The sequence below is a fragment of the Gracilinanus agilis genome, chromosome 4 (assembly GCF_016433145.1).
Source record: "Gracilinanus agilis isolate LMUSP501 chromosome 4, AgileGrace, whole genome shotgun sequence".
Taxonomy (NCBI): domain Eukaryota; kingdom Metazoa; phylum Chordata; class Mammalia; order Didelphimorphia; family Didelphidae; genus Gracilinanus; species Gracilinanus agilis.
In genome coordinates, this window is record NC_058133.1 from 217,157,867 (window position 1) to 217,172,557 (window position 14,691).

Consider the following 14,691-nt stretch of genomic DNA (forward strand, 5'->3'; position numbering starts at 1 on the left):
AAGAAGGGGGAGGGAATTTATTAGGCCTTCAAAACAAAAAGAGGGGAATAACAAGGGAGGGGGTAGAAAGGGAAGTCCAATCAAGGGAGGAGATAAGGGATACCAGCTTAATAGCAAACCACTGGTTTAAAAGGAAATAGGTTGAGAAGAAGGGGTAGGAATAGGGGAGAATACAAAAATCTCAGTGAATGCACAGCTGATAATTATAACTCTGAATGTGAATGAGATGAACTCTCACATAATATGGAAGCAAATAGCAGAGTGGATTAGAAACCAAAATCCCACCATATGTTGTCTACAAGAAACACATATGAGGTGGGTAGACATACACAAGTTTAAGGTTCAGGGCTTGAACAAAATCTTTTGGGTGTCAAATGAGAAAAAGAAGGCTAAAATGAAAGAAGGGGAGAATAATGAATGCTGGAGGGGATGTGGCAAAATTGGGACATTAATGCATTGCTGGTGGAGTTGTGAAATGATAGAACCATTCTGGCTGGCAATTTGGAACTGTGCTCAAAGGGCTATAAAAGACTGCCTTCCCTTTGATCCAGCTATACAATTGTTGGGTTTGTACCCCAAAGACATCATAGATAAACAGACTTGTATGAAAATATTTATAGCTGTGCTTTTTGTGGTGGCAAAAAAACTGGAAAAGGAGGGTATGCCCTTCAATTGGGGAATGGCTGATGGAATACTATTGTGCTAAAAGGAATAATAAACTAGAGGAGTTCCAGGTGAACTGGAAAGACCTCCAGTAACTGATGCAGAGCGATAGGAGCAGAGCCAAAAGAACATTATACACAGAGACTGATATATTATGGTAAAATAGAATGTAATCGACCTCTGTTGCAGCAATACAAAAACCCAGGACAATTCTGAGGGATTTATGGTAAAGAACACTACTCACATCCAGAGAAAGGACTGCAGGAGAAGAAACATATAAGAAAAACAGCTGCTTGAACACATGGGCTGGGGTGGACATGATTGAGGATGTGGACTCGAAACTACCACACCAATGCAACTACCAACAATTTGGAAATAGGTCTTGATCAAGGACACATGATAAAACCAGTGGAAATGTGTGAAATACATTTTCCTACATATAATTTTAATAACAAAGCATCGGTTGTGACAACATACACTTTTCTTAACATATAACTTTGAAATATAGACCTAGAATCCATAAAATGCAGTATGCAAAATAAATGTGTGTCGGCCATGGGTGGGGTAAATGCGGGGGGTGAAGGGGAAAGTAGGAGCATGAATCATGTAACCATGTTAAAAATGAATATTAATAAATAAATGTTTAAAATTAAAAAAAAGAAATATGCTAATGCTCAAATGACAATGGTAACTTTTTGTCTTATCTTTTTAATATAAACAATATATACAGAAACAGGTGAAGATTTGTCTGAGTTAGAATCAACTCCTCAGTCACCTGGGGGCAGAAAAACTGTCCTCAGAAACAGTTAACTTGACAGACTTTAATATTTATGCAATCACATTAGAACATTTCACAATCAGATTTTTTTTTTCATGAACCTTTAAATACTTCTTGTTTCTGGTCAGGAAAGAGACTTCTTTTCTTGCCACATTTTGGTACTTCCAGTTTATCCCAGAACCAGGAAGTAGACATGAATGGAAGGAGGGGAGGAGTAAATGGAATGGAATTTTTTAGAACTCCAAAGCAGTTTTGTTCAAAGAATAATGTAGTTATTAGGGTAAATACTGGCATGATCTGAAGCTAAAATTGTATTTTTTTTACTTTGTTTTGTTTGTTGTATATGGACTTGTGACTTTATCATACGTGAAAGGAAACTACCTCCACCAATTAAGATAAAGAATTTTACAAAAAAAAAAAAAAAGATGTGGACTAAAGGGTCTGACTGGTTAAGTCAGTTGCTTGTTTGTGATCATATAGGTAGTATGTGTCAGAGGTAGGATTTGAATCTAATTAAGTCTTCTTGATTTCAGAGGCAGCTCTCTGGTAAAGTTGTACCATGCTTCTCCCAATATTATTTTTTAATTTAAATACTTTCGAAGGCATTAAAACATGTGAAGAACTACAGTTGACTTAAAATTACATATCTTTTACTCATTTTCCACATGGCCTTGAGAAAGCAAGTTCCCTATCTGTACAACGAGAGGGTTGTATTAGATGGTCTTTAACTTCAGAGTCTTGTAGTTCTAATATTCAGTGAATTTGACCATAATGAAAATCTCCCAGTCAGTTTGTCTAAGATTTAAAAAAATCCACAACAGATTTACTAATAGAATTAAAGATGAAATGATTCTTTGCTAAAGTGATACATATAAAAAGTCCATGTCTGTGCCTGTTAGGTACACCCCCCAGAAAATTTATTTATCTTCTGGTGGGACATGCCATAGGATTGAGCAATCTATCAGATTCTTAACAGCTACTGTAGAAATTTGCAATTTTTAGTGACAATAGGGTTTATTTTGCAATTTCCCAGAATGTTCTTAAACCATCTTCTTCCCCATTGGACTTTTCTTAAGAGATATTTAATCTAGATTTTGGTGGTTCCTTTTGGGGAGGGTGTTGGGCACTTTTTCTTTCAAACTAAGTAGAACTCAAATTTTAAATTAAGTAGAACTTATCAATGATGAAGGCATTGACACTGGATAATTCATCTACTCTATCCAAAAATCATATTTAAAGCCACTCTAATGAAAGATCCACAAAAGGTTTGCTTTTCTCCAAAGCAAACAAATCAGACATAGAAATAGCACATAGGAAAGCATTCAGCTGGTCAGTCCTTCCCAAAATGTATCTGGATCTTTCATTTTAATAATAGTAAACTTTTATGAAGATTGCAATTTATCAGGAAAGACAAAACATTCCACTGAATTTAACTGACAGGAGTCAGACTAGTTTTCCCTATAGTCTCTATCTGTGGCAGAGTATAAACATGTTTATTAAACATAACCATTGAGTGGAGCATAAAAAGGTGATAAATGCTTCATACATGCATTCACCAATGCAATGGAGGAAATCTAATTTAGGGTCCAGTTTAAGAAGTCCAGGTCTATGGCCCTAAGTTTGCTGAGGTTCTCCAGATATTCCTGTTAAAAGATAATGCCGTGCTAATTTCATTGAGATACAGAACATTATAGAGCTTTGGGAAAAGAGTTCTCTTACCATTAAGAAAGACTAAATACACAAAGCAAGTATGTATATACACCCTTTAGAGCTTTTCTAGCAATACATATATCTTGGACAGACAGAACAAATGGTTACTTATAAACTAACTATACTGACTTAAAAGTAGGAGAAATAGTAACGTGGACCAGAAGACACAATTTTAATACAAGGTTGTTTTACTTTTAGGAAATTTCAGAGCTTCTTTATTTGATCCAAACTTCCCAAGGAAGCATAGACCCAATTTACCCTATCAATACTCTATTGTTATTACCACATAGAAGCACAATATGGAATATTACTTCCCTCAATAAATAAAACATGAATATCATACAGAAGGCTAAGGAGATATACATGAGAAGTGCAATGAAGATATGCATAAAATAGGCTGCAACATATGAACAGCTAGACATTCCAAAGAACAGGAAGAAAAGATGTTAAAAAAGAATTGTATGATGGGGAAAAAGAAGAGTAGACTAGTCACATGGCAAGAATGGTGTAATCTTACATTTAAAGATAGAAAGCACCTTAGATGTAACTTAGAATAATCCTCTTATTTTACAGTTGCACAAACTGAAACACAGAAAGGTTAAGTGACTTGTCCATAGTCACACAGCCAGTAAGTGTCTGAGGAAGGAGTGAACTCAGGTCTTCCTGATTTCAAGTACAGCCTTTCATCCACTACTTGAAATAGTATTTTGCTAGTACCTTGGTAATGCTAGAAGAAATCAAGAAGAACTTCTACTTTACTTAAACATCCCATGGCAAATTCTGAAGAGAATATGGATGAGAATCTTATCAGATGGTCAGGCATAAGCTGCTATCAATGGCATTGGAAGGAAATCCCATATCACAAGATCCAGTTTCATTTGAGTATTTTTGTATAGAAATATGGGGAGGATCAACCCCAAAATAGGTAAAAAAAGAAAACACAAATGTCTTTATGGAATGAGCTTTCTGAAAATGTAACTAAATGGAAAAATGTGGAGGTGGAACCCAATATAAATGATGTGTCAAAACAAAAAAGAACCTCCCACAATAATGTTTCTTTAAAAAGCACAAAATCCAAATGAAAATGCATGGCATGTAGGCTTTGCACAATGATACACTACCTACCAGAATGATTTTTCTGCCAAAGAAGAATCTTCAAAGCTTTAAGTCAAGAAGGAGAAAAAAATAGATGTCTCATAGTACTTAGAATTTGCCATTTCAAAAATTTAGATAATAACCAATGAAGTTACAGAAAGGTCTCTGTTATTAAATCTTCAGGAGGTGCTTCTACCAGTAAGACATGGTATGTCACCTTTTTAGAAAATCAGATACTAAGACAGCAAGATATCATAGAAAGAGCCCTGGATCAGAAATCACAAGACTTCCTTTCAAATTTCACCTCATATGTTTAATTATACCTATTGATCTTATAATACATCACTTTTCTTCCTTGAGATTCATATACCTAAAGAATGAAAAGGTGGGATCAGTTGATTCCTTTGGTGCCTTCCAAATCTATATCTGAGATTCTATGTTAAGAAAGCTTGTCAAATGAACTAATGAGCTATATATGTATTAAACAGAGATCCTTGTCATTATTCATATATTAGCAGTATGGGTATGGAACTGGAAGAATGGGCTCTAAAACCAAAATTGTTGACTTTATTATTTATATGAGTTTAAGATAGTCAGTTTGACTCTTTATGCATCAGCTACATCTGTAAAACGAAAATAATTGTGCTACTAAGCTCTTGGGGTTGTTGTAAGGAATAATTGAGAAAATAAATGTTAGTTATTTTTATTATCTGGTGAGGGGGAGGGATTTGTGGTAGAGAATCATGGTTGAACAGGGCATTCATATTTTCTTCCCTGGGAATCTTAGTGTTCCTTCTAATTAATAGGTGGAATTACTGTTGACTTAGTTCATGGCTGGGTTCAATTCTGACTCTCAAAATACCTTCATGCAGGAGAATATATGTGCTCCTTCTCTTCTTTACCATGTGACTAAATGGAAAACAAAAACTCTTCAGGATGTACCAGAAGATTAATACATCCTTCTCTTAAGGAGGTAGAGTTTAACTCCATCAAAAGTTAAGTGCAAACAAACTTATAAAGACATATGATTCTTTACTCATTAAAAAGCAGATCAAATTCAGTTTTATGCTGAAGAAACAATCCAAAATGCTTCTATACCCTGGAGGCTATTTTTGGGCCAAAACTTATAGTATATCTCAACTACTCAGCACTGGTGGAGCCACAACATGGAGTCATATCAGTGATAATGACATGATCCTGGAGATATGGACTGAAAACTTTCATAGTTTTCTCAATAGATTATTTTGCTTTGTTTTGTTTTGTTTTTTTTGCTTTTTTTTTTTTTTTTACATTTTTAAACCCTTAACTTCTGTGTATTGGCGCCTAGGTAGAAGAGTGGTAAGGGTGGGCAATGGGGGTCAAGTGACTTGCCCAGAGTCACACAGCTGAGAAGTGTCTGAGGCCAGATTTGAACCTAGGACCTCCTGTCTCTAGGCCTGACTCTCAATCCACTGAGCTACCCAGCTGCCCCCTTCTCGATAGATTATGAAGAATGCTGAAGTCACTGACCATATACCTCAGGTTGACATAAGTCCTTTTCTAGGTAAACTTCCAAATGAAGAAGAGATTTTGAATATCAGTAGGCTCCTTTTTTTGGCAAAATGCCTAGTGCTGATTTTTGTTCCAGCAGAAATTTACAAGGCAAGAGATCTACTGCTCATATAAAAGCTGACTAAAATATTTTGCGTTACAGGGCAAGAAGTTATCCCCTAGAGATCAATGATGCCTCCATTATCCATCTCTATAAAGGGAAAAGAAATAGGTTGTCCTATGACAATCACATTGAAGTCTCTCTCTTATTCATTGCTGGCAAAATTCTTGCCAGAGTCCTCATTAATCTGGAAGATGGTCATTTACCTGAGAGCCAGTGTGGCTTAAGAAAGGGCCTGACAACACCAAAAGAAATGCCAGGTGCAGAACAAAGGTCTGTACACAACATTCATCAATCTGATCATGGAATTTGATACTGCCAATTGTGTGGGTTTCTGGCAAAACCTAGTTGCTTGGAGAAATACATCAGTATTGTATAACAGTTCCATGATGGCATACTTGCACAGGTATGTCTAAATAATGGATGATGCTCTCATAGTTTTCTATCACCAAATGGAGTGAAACAGGTCTGTGTGCTTTTTCCATGATTCTTAGCATTATGTTTTCAGAAATGTTGTTGAACTCCTTCAGTGAGAATGAAAACAGAATAAATTACTTAATTTTTAAAAGCTACTAAAAAAAGCCAGACCAAATTTGAGGGACAGTTGGTGCATGACTTTTTGTTTGGAGATGATTGTGCTCAATGCAACTTCTGAAATAAAGATGCAGCAGAGTGTGGATCTATTCTCTACATGTGTACTAATTTTGGTCTGATAATTAGCACCAAGAAAACAGAGGTTCTCCACCAGCCAGCACTGCACCATCCATATATGGAACCATCAGTTATGGAAAATGGAAAAAAAAATTAATGTTGTGGATAAGTTTGAGTACCTTGGCAGTATACATTCTAGGAATGTCCACATATATGATGAGGACAGTGCATGCATCACCAGAGCTAGCTTAATGATCTGGTGGGTTCTTATGGAAAGTGTGAGAGTGAAGAGTTGTTAAACTGTCTACCAAATTTAAGGTCTTCAGAGCCATTATGCTGACCTCATTGTTATATACATGTGAAACTTGGACAATATACCAGCATCATGCCAGGAAATTGAATTGTTTCCATTTGAATTGTCTTAGGAAGATTCTCAAGATTACATGGCAAAATAAGGTACCAGACACAGCTAAATGTTCAAAATTCCAAAGAGAGGATAATGCCAAAAGGCTGGTCACATTGTTGAAATGCCAAACATATATTTGCCTAAAAGACTAGTTTATGGAGAACTCACAAAGTTCTTACTTGGAGGTGAGAAGAAGTAATACAAGGACACTCTAAAGAACTTTGGTATTGTAAGAATAAAGGGGAGCCAGTAACCGAATGTTTGATAGAAGGGAGATAGAGAAAGTCTGTATAGTGAGTCTCTCTTCCAGCTCTCCCCTGGGCCCAAATATATACTGGGAGATTTTAAGGGGGTATCACCCCAAAACAGGGTGACCTGGATGGTCTTGTCACCCCACACAAGTTAGGGGCAAGGCTTCCCTGTAAGACAAGGTAAGTGTGCTCCAATCTGATTCTGAATAAGGACAGTGTTCACACAAACTTCCCCCCAATCAGTTAATTTCACAGTGGGTGGTCTGGCTTCAAGATGGAGGCAACCAAATCAAGCTATGGTTCCCCTCTCCCTTATTGTCTCCCATGCACTCTGGAACGCTATCTGACTGATGAATGGCTTTTGTTATTCGCAATTCAGGGATTGGAGAACTGAGTGAAGGGCAGAGGGATTTTGGAGTACCCTCTTCTCTATTTCTATAGGGTCCGTCACTTGGGTGGGAACCTTTGGGGTTCCCACTCCTAAGCTTCTTCCTCTACCCCTTCTCCTGTTTCTATTTCTATTTTTCTGTTTCTATCCTTTTCTATAATTGTAAGTTTGACTGAAAGGGGGTCTCTCAGCAAAGTTGGGTAATGGGAGAAGGAGACTAACAGATCACTCCCAAAATGGAGTCCAAAAACTTAGCTGAAGTCTTGATTGAGGTTGAAGTCTTGATGGGTGAGATGCAATGGAATGACTTTGATCAGGGAATCAGAGTTTCATTTCCAAAAGAAAGATCCTCAGAAAGCACTCAGGACTGGATCCAAGCTGGGATGTCCTCCTCCTCTCTCCTCACAGTCCTCCTCCCAAAGAACTCTCCTTTCCCTCTTCCTTGGAAAAATACCCAGAATTCTCTCTCCTGTCAACTTCCAGCAACTGTCAGCAACTGCCTTTTCTGGCTCCTTTTGTCCCATCCCCCTTGCACAAATCCCAACCTTACAGTATCTATTTTGAGACATGGGAGACACTAGCACAAGACCATTCAGCATGGCACATCCACATTAAAGAAAGCACTGTACTGTATGAGCAAAGCAGAATTGCAGTCACTCAAAAGAATCATGAGCTGTACATATTTAGGGACATCTCAATCCCAAACATTCAAATGAGTTATTTTGTACATATATAGCCTTTCAAGCTCATATTGGTCTGATCAGGCAGGATTGGACACACTATACATAATGATGTCATTTTAGACCTGTTCAAGTTTAAAGAACAACAACCAACCAACCAACAAACCAATTAAGTGTCTAGTACAATGCCTTTCATATGGTAGGTGCTTGAAATGATTATTAAATGAATGAAGCATTAAAGTTCACTTTTGCAAAGTACACCTATAGCCTTGTAAAGAGTGAATCAAACTCTTTGTCTATCAATCAGTGACTTTTAAGTTAATCAATTAAAAACTTAAATACCCCTACTTAATACCTTACCAGTCACTAAGTATGAGAGTTCACAAGTCACTTGCTAGAGTGGGTGACAACTCCAGAGGCCACTGGCCCAACCCAGTTCCCGTGCAGTGCTAGGAAATTTGAAAGACTGAGATTGGTTCCTGTAAAGTGGAGAAGGGACAGGAAGTGATGTAGAAAAAAGGACTATCAAAAGTCCTGAACTTCCTGTCCAAGGGTCTTCTCCTTGAGGCTTCTCCTTTGGAGTTCTTCTTTGGAGTCTCTGCTCCTTGGATCTTCTCCTTTGGACTTCTTCTTTGGAGGTCAGCTCCTTGGGACTTTTGGACTTTGATGACAACTTGGAGCTTTGGGCCTTTTGACTGGAGTTTTTGGCTTTAGGAATTTGACTTTCAGGTTTGGAGCTTCTTGGTATCAGGGACTTTCTTGTTGGGTTCACTGTTGCCTTGGTAAGCTTAGCTCAAAAGGGTTTTTCTGCATTGGGACCTTGCCTGGATGCTGCCTACCTTGCTGGAGAGTGACTAGGATTCCTACATGGAGATTGGAGTAGGGAGCAAGCTTCATTTCACCGGATCAGCATTTATGGTAGGCTAGGCAGTCTCCTTTCCTCCTTCCCTTCCATATTTCCCTCTTTTTACTAATATTCCAATTAAGCAAAATTGATAAAAGCTGCTAGTATTTTTCCCGACTTAAGGGATAATAATTGGCAACCACTTTTTATAACTCTTTTATTTAGTCAAAATCCCAATGTAACCATTATAACCTGTCTTAGGCCTTATTGAACTGAGATGTATTTTTGAGCTTGTACTTTTAATTTGGTACCAGATGTTCTAGTAAAAATGCTGCTTAACCTTATGTTTGGGGCAAAAGTGGCAATGGGGAGAATTTATGAATCTGTCCTTGTTTGAATCTTTAAAAAAGACAAAACTTCAGTCTTTTATTTTAAAGGATTAGGGTTTGTAAAGTGGAAGAAATCATTCTAAACTTATGAGAACTGCCAGACTTTCCTATTTCATGGCCTCCATATTAATCCAATGTGATTTTAGTCTTGATTGAAAATGTACTCGAGGGGAAATAAACTTGTTTTCAAAACCATAGAACAGGTAGATGCAGGGACATTTTCCCTAGAAATTAGGACAACATTTGTAAAGCTTGTGTAAGAAGCTTGAAACTTTTAAAAGGCAGAGGCAGAAAATCCACTGTGCTTTGACATCAATTTAAAAAAATGCAGCAATTTAAATTCTGAATGGCAAGCCTAGTCTCTACACAACCTGTGGAATTACAAGTCACTCATTTTAAAGGTTGGAGGGTCATTTTCAATAATATAACCACAAGATTTGAGAATTTGGAAGAGAACACCTCGATACCCTTGATGAATTCAAATCACCAGACCTGGACAAACTATATCCCAAATTACTAAAACAACTGGAAGAGATGATTTATGAGCCATTCTCAGTAATTTTTGAAAGCTTTCAGGGAATGAGAGAGGTAAAAAGATGTTGGTAAAATTAATGTCTCTATTTTCCAAAGTGGGAAAAGTGGAGTCTCTAGAAAATCAACCTGTGAATTTAATTTCAATCCCTGGTAACATTCTATAAGGTACTATAAAATGGCTGTTTGCCAATGGATATTATTTATTTTGATTTTTAAAAGTATTAGAAAAATCATTCATGCTATCCATGAATAAGAAAGAGAAGTATGGAGTAGAAGACAGTGGATTTTCAACTAGATATAAGAATATAGAGTAATCTGTATTGATTTCATGTTGAGTTAGAAAGAAGTCTCTAAAGAAGTGTCCCAGGAATTTATGCTTTTTTCATTTTCTTTATGTTTTTATTTATTTCATTAAAAATTTCCCAATTGCATACAAAATTTAATATTCATTTTTAAAAAATTTGAATTCAAAATTCTGTCCCCATCACTCTTCCATTTCTTGTGAAAGCAAGAAATACAAAGTAAGTTATACATGTGAAGTTATTCAAAACATTTCATATTAACCATATTGTGAAAGAAAACACACACTAAAAGCAAAAAAATAAAGTAAAAAAAGTATGTTCAATTTGCACTCAGAATTTATAGGTTTTCTCTCTGGAAGTAGATAGCATTTTTCATCACAGGCCCTTTGGAATTGTTGGTCATCCTTAGAGTATTGCTGTTATTGTGTGAAGTGTTTTTTTGGTTCTGCTCATTTCACTTTGCATCAATTCATGTAAGTTTTTCCAAGTTCTTTTTTTTACCCCCCAAAAAATCCTGTTCATCATTTTATTATACAATGGTATTCCATCACAAATCTATATAACTTGTTCAGCCATACCCCAACTGACAGGCATAACTTCAATTTCCAATTCTTTGCTACCACCAAAAGAGCTACTATGTATTTTTTTCTTTTTAAAATAAGCCCTTTTCCTTTTTCTTTGATATCTTTGGGATACAGACCTAGTAGTATTATTTCTGGGTTAAAAAGTATGTTCAGTTTTATAGTTTTCTAGATATAGACACAAATTCTTCTCTAATATGGTTGAACTAGTTCACAACTCCACTAACAATATATTAAATCATTTGAAGGTTAGGTCTTATCCCCAAAACTTGGATCTTTGGGTTTATCGAACATTAGATTATTATGGCTATTTACTAGTGTACTTTGTATCCTGTTTGTTATTATAATCCATCACTCTATTTCTTAGCCAATACCAGATTGATTTTATAATTATCATTTGTAATATAGTCTGAAATCACTTTTGAAGACCATCTATCTCTTCACATTTTTTTTCACTTATACTCTTGATGTTCTTGAGTTTTTGTTCTTTTAAATGAATTTTTTGTTATTTTTTCTAGCTCTAGAAAATGATTTTTTAGCAGTTTGATTAGTGCCACTGAATAAGAAAATTAACTTAGGAGGAACTCTCATTTTGATTATATACATTTGGTCTACCCATTTGCAATGAATATTTCTCCAATTGCTTAGATCTGTATTTGTATGAATGATATTTTTTGTGTTCATATAATCCAGTGATGGTGAACCTATGACAAAGATACCACAAAGCATTCTAGAGTTCCTTACTAGAAAAGCAGAGAAAGTCAGGCAGAGCGGATCCCTTCCCCCTCTCCACCATGCCTGATGACATTTGTTTGTATCACCCACCTGTCTGCTCAGCAGTCAGTGGGAGCACACATGGGCTAAGGTGAGTGGCTCAGAGGCAGCAGAGCTGAAGGGGAACAGAAGGCTTAGGCCACTCCCCTTCCTCTTTCTACACTGGCTCAGGACATTACTCACTTCACTCACCCTTCTGCCCAGCAGCCCAATAGGAGTGACTCCTCCTTCCCCTGTGTGAGGTAATGGGGGCAGAGAGTGCCCAGCACTTGATGGGGGGGGGCAGGCATTTCAACTTTAAAAGGTTTACCATCACGAATATAGTCCCTGGACTTGTCTTGGCAAGTATTCTTCCAAGTATTTTATATTATCTGTAATTATTTTGAATGGAATTTCTCTTTCTCTACCCTCTGCTCTTTAGTGTTATTTTATCATTGACTTTGCAGAAGGCATAAAGAATATGATCAGGACATTTTCAGATGATACAAATTTAGAATAGAGCAATAATTTGTTAGATAAAAATCAGGATCCAAAATGGTCTTGTTAGATTAAAACAATGAGAGAGATCTAACAAGATGATAACTAATAGGGATAGATATTAATATAGTCCTTAGTTTCAGAACACCATCATCAGACATGCAAGAGGAAGTTGAGGCTAGAGAGCTGTACATGTTTTAAAAAATGGTTGATTTTATTGAGCTAAGGATATAAGATTTAGATTCAACAAGACCTGAGGTTCAGAATCTAGGTCTTTCACATAGCTAGATTAATGGGAAAATCACTTTACCTGCTTTGAACTTTATTTTTTAAAAAATTGGGAAAATTAATACCTGCATTATCTCTAGCACAAGGCTATTGTATGGACCAAAATGAGGTAGATACTTTATGTAAAGCACTTGGCTATCCTTCAAGTGTTGTATACATGTCAACTGTTATTTGGCCCCATAGGGTAGAATTAGGAGCAGTAAGTACAAGTTGTAGAGACAGATTTATGTACAATAAAAAGAAGAAAGGGTGGGTGGGGAGACTTCCTAATAATTAGTTCCAGTTGCCTTAGTGATATTGGGTTCCTCATTGAAGGAGGTCTTGGAGGTCAGGGACTGTTAAAACGAGATTTTTTCTCCCCAAAGAGATCATAGATAAACAGACTTGTATGAAAATATTTATAGCTGCGCTTTTTGTGGTGGCAACAAATTGGAAAAGGAGGGTATGTCCTTCAATTGGGGAATGGCTGAACAAACTGTGGTATATGCAGGTGATGGAATACTATTGTGCTAAAAGGAATAATAAACTGGAGGAGTTCCAGGCGAACTGGAGAGACCTCCAGGAACTGATGCAGAGCGAAAGGATCAGAGCCAGAAGAACATTGTACACAGAGACTGATATACTATGGTAAAATTGAATGTAATGGACCTCTGTACCAGCAGCAATACAATGACCCAGGACAATTCTGAGGGATCTATGGTAAAGAACGCTGCCCACATTCAGAGGAAGGACTGCAGGAGAGGAAACATATAAGAAAAACAATTGCTTGAACGCATGGGTCGGGGTGGACATGATTGAGGGTGTGGACTTGAAACTACCACACCAATGCAACTACCAACAATTTGGAAATAGGTCTTGATCAAGGACACATGACAAAACTAGTGGAAATGTGTGTCAGCCATGGGTGGGGTGGAGTGCGGGGGGTGAAGGGGAAAGTAGGAGCATGAATCATGTAACCATGTTAAAAATGAATATTAATAAATGTTTAAAAAAATAAATTTTTTCTTTCTTTTTTTTAAACCTTTAACTTCTGTGTATTGGCTCATAGGTGGAAGAGTGGATTAGTTTACTTTAGACAAAGTTTCTGATAGTTCATCCAGCTCTGAAAATTCTATCATGGAGTGAAGATATCTGACTATACTAAAACTGTTTGGTTTGCTTAGATTCTCCTATTTAATATTTTTTGTTTGTTTGTTTGTTTTTTTGGTGGAGGTGGGAATGAGGATGAAGATGGAGCAAGGATATGTTAATTTAGCCAGCAACATAATTCAATTCAAAAAGCATTTCTTGATCAATTAACTTCAGAAAATTTATGTGGAAATTTGTCATTACATGTAATTGATAAAAAAGAATAAAATACATTTATCATAATAAAAAAGGCATTTTTCAGTTCTTTCTATGTGTGAGATACTGCTGAGTTTGAAATATACAAAGAAGACAAAGTCAAGAAGATATGGTTTTAAATCTGGCCTCAGATATTTACTAGATAAGTTATCTTGGGCAAGTATATCACTTACCCTGTTTACTTCAGTTTCCTCATCTATAAAATTGGGATAGTAATAGTACCCACCTCTCGGGACTGTTATTAGGATCAAATCAGGTATTATTTCTAAAATGCTTTCCACAGTGCCTGGCACCTATTAAGTACTGAATAAACACCTGCTTCCTTCCTACTCTCATTGATCTTACAATCAAATAAATCCAATGAGTATAGTAAATAGAACATGATGAGTCAAGGAGAAATTCAGAGAAATTAGCATGAGAAAAACGTGAGGAGGCTCTAGAGTCATTATACCTTGCTTTAAATTCTCCCTCTGATACTTTTCTTTTTAAATCCATATTTTGTGTCTTAGAAATTATTACTAAATATCAGTTAAAGAATGTTAAGGGCTTAGCACTTGGGTTGAAATGAATTGTTCAGGGTCACATGGCTACAAAGTATCTGAGGTCAGATTTTAATTCAGATCCTCCCAACTCCAGACATGGCACTCTCTCCACTATGCTACCCAGATTCCCCCATAATGTTTTTAAATGTAGAGCTATCTCAGACTCAACCTACCCCCAAATCTGCCCCATTTCCTGACTTCTCTATTTTGGTTAAAGATATCACCACCCTAGTAGGCATCATTTAGGTTCACAACCTACCTCAAAATCATTCTTAACCTTTACCTCTATCTCATGCACAATTGTTTTGCACAGTTAATAGCCAAGTGTAGTGAATGCTCACTT